General features: G+C 46.5%; 1 pseudogene; it reads left to right on the top strand.

Annotated features, from left to right (window-relative positions):
- Window positions 1-1,371, top strand: part of LOC105742616 — a 4,323-nt pseudogene extending 2,952 nt beyond the window's left edge.
- The last annotated feature ends 1,655 nt before the right edge of the window (window positions 1,372-3,026 follow it).

Genomic DNA, 3,026 nt, shown 5'->3' with positions numbered 1-3,026 from the left:
CACACACACACACACACACACACACACACACATAAATAAATAAATAAAATTAAAAAAAAAATCTACAGAGAGCCAGTTTCTAGTCCACGAAGAGATAAAAATAAAGACAAGAAAATGAGAATTATAAGAAAGAGTTACATGGAAATTTAAGAATAGGAAAATAAAAAGTATCTAAAATAAAAACACTCATAGGACAGGACTAGCAGAGAGAGAGCAGAGGAAAGTCAGGGAATTTGGAAATACATCAACAATGACCCAATGTGAAAAAGAGAAAGGAAATCATGTTGGGAGACAGCAAACAGCACTTTAATGACTTGGGAGATGGCACTAGGTGGTGTAAGACACACGAGCAGAAAGGGAGGCGACAGAAGCTCAAAAAACAGTTGGCAATTGAACATGTCTGGTAAAGGAGATATATATATATATATATATATATATATATATCTCACGGGTCTCACTACGCAGCTCGGACTCACAGTGATCCTCCTGTTTTCAGTCTCCCCAGTGCTGGGATCACAGGAGCAGTGGGGGGCAGGGCCAGCACAGCAAGAGGTGCCGGGGATCCCCCGCCCCGTCCCTGTGCCAAAGAGAACACTGAATCCCAAGAAGGACAATGTGGAGAAACATAACTATTAGCTAAATTAAACTTAATGTCTCACCTTAAATAGTGTAAGACTGAGACAGTGTATTATCTTCGAATAGCTAATGCAGATTTTTATACAGGAAAAAATATATTTAGAAAATAAAAGGTAGGTAACCTTCAGAAAAATGAAAAATAAGAGAACTAAAATGGGATGAGAAATTCCTCAGGCTGAACTGAAATCATAGCAGGTGAAAGCCAGGATGCAATAGTAGGTCCCAAGGTGGCAAAACGTGGCTACATCCAACATGCTATTTCTTCCAAATAAATATAACCTTATCTTGTGAGTCTTGCAGTATATTTAGGTGAACATATAAAAGACAGTTAAGGCAGCAACTGGGGTTCGGTACCCCGTGTGCTGTGCTGGCCGCGCCCCTGGGGTGCACTGACACGGCGAATGAGACTGGGCATGGTAGCGGGCACCTGTAATCCCAGAGCTTGGGAGGCTGAGAGTGTAGCTCTATTTAACAAGCTATTTCTTCCAAATAAATATAACTTCATCTTGTGAGTAAATATAATCAGATCGTGTTAACTGATTATATTTGCAAAGCAGAGACTGTTGTGATTATAATGTTCTATTTTTTGATCTGGGTACGTGACAGCAGTGAGAAACCACAGAGCCAGGACGCTCAAGGACAGAGGCCGAAGAAAGCGCATTCAGCGTCTGTCCGCTTCTCCCCCAGGTACCGCTGATTCGGAAGCGGGGCCTGGGCAGCCAAGTGGAGCTTTAGGGAGACAGCAGGGCAGGGGCAGCGGAGGTGCACAGGGCTCTTGCCTCCCAGGGTTCTGTGAGGACTGAGGGCATGGAGCCCGACGCACACGGAGGACGAGGAACTCAGCCCAGAAGTATGATCCTGGCTACTGCAGGTACGACTCTTCATTTTTTTTGCTGAATTCCTTCAGTTAAACTTATTCCGCGATTTTTCAGCTTTCCTTATTTCCTTAGTCGCTCTGCCTTTGTCCTCAGCCACCTGAAGACTAATTTCCCACTCTGTTCCCTGGCACCTGACAAGCACCTCAGCCCTGCTCAGCAGGACCAGCTGGACCATTTTCTTTTTCCTTCTTTCCTTCCCAGAGTAGGCATAGGACCAACGCTTGGCACCCAGCAGTAGATGCAGATGCTTTGGGCATGGGGGCTGGGGGAGGTGGTTTTGCTGGGTCTGCTCTTTCCTTAATAGTCCCGCTGATAGCTTAGCAAACTAAGTTCCTGCTTAGGCAAGTGCAGGGGCTGGGGTTTGATCCTGCCCCTCGGTGCACTGAGCCAGCCACTGAGACCAGCTGTGGTGGTCCCAGCTCTGGGGAAGTTGAGAACAGGAGGATCACTATGAGTCTAAGCTGTGTAGTGAGACCCTGTACCAAATCCATAAAAATAAAATATAGTCCCATTCCCCAGCCTAAATAGGGCCAAAGAGATTCAATCTAGGGCCCTTCCAACATAAAATATCCTCAAGTAAGGGTCAGCCAAATAGCTCAGTGGATTAAAGTGCCTGCACACAGGCATGGGGGGGGGGCCAGTGTGGAGGACCACCTGACAGTGCTCCTTGAAAGTAGAGCGGCTGTCTCCACTTTGACTGAGCCTGACCGTATCTCCTCATATTGATATGTACAGAGCTGACTAGGACTTCTGTTTATCCTTCAATTGGCCTTAAGCAATGTGCATTGGTCTAGCTGAGGTGCTGGTGATAGTCTTTAAAGGTGGCCTGCGTGTTTCCCTGGTAACCTACACCTGCTGCTCTTTAACGTGAGCCGGGTCAAGACAGGATGGTAGAGCTAATGCTCTGCAGCGCCAGCTGGGATCGAGCCTCGAGACAGAGGCTATGACTTCCTGGGGCTTGAAAGACTACATCAGAGCTGAAGCACCAGACCCCCAAAACATTAGATACTATCTCAATAGCATAAAGCACACTACTCTCTCTGCATATCCTCTCTGCATATGGCAGAGGTAAATGTAGGCCACCCACCTAGCTCAGCTCACAGTCCTCACCTCCTTCTCACAATTCTCAGTCAATTCTCCTCAAGCCACTGAATAAAACCAGGTAAGGGCCTGGATCAGACTTTTGGTTCCAGAAAGCCATCTTCGTGGCTGGACTTAGGGCCACTTGGCTCCCCAAAAATGATAAATACGTTTTAGTGTCTTTACTTTCACCGTGGGTTGCACTGGGAGTGGTAGATTAGAATTAACTTGGTGGGATTCCAATAACATATCTTTGGGATTACAAATATTAACTTTTTGGACTGAAGCAAGAACCAGGAAGGGATTCCTATAGGCCAGGGATTTAATCCTTGGACCTGCTGTGCCAGCCTCACCCCTGAAGTACGCTGAGATGGCAACTGAGACTGGGTGTGGTGGCACACATCTGTAATCCCAGCACTTGGGAGGCTGTAA

This window comes from Octodon degus, unplaced genomic scaffold (assembly GCF_000260255.1).
Source record: "Octodon degus isolate 3935 unplaced genomic scaffold, OctDeg1.0 scaffold00062, whole genome shotgun sequence".
Classification (NCBI taxonomy): Eukaryota; Metazoa; Chordata; class Mammalia; order Rodentia; family Octodontidae; genus Octodon; species Octodon degus.
The sequence above is the reverse complement of the archived record's forward strand: the minus strand, read 5'-3'. Positions and strand labels throughout refer to the sequence as shown.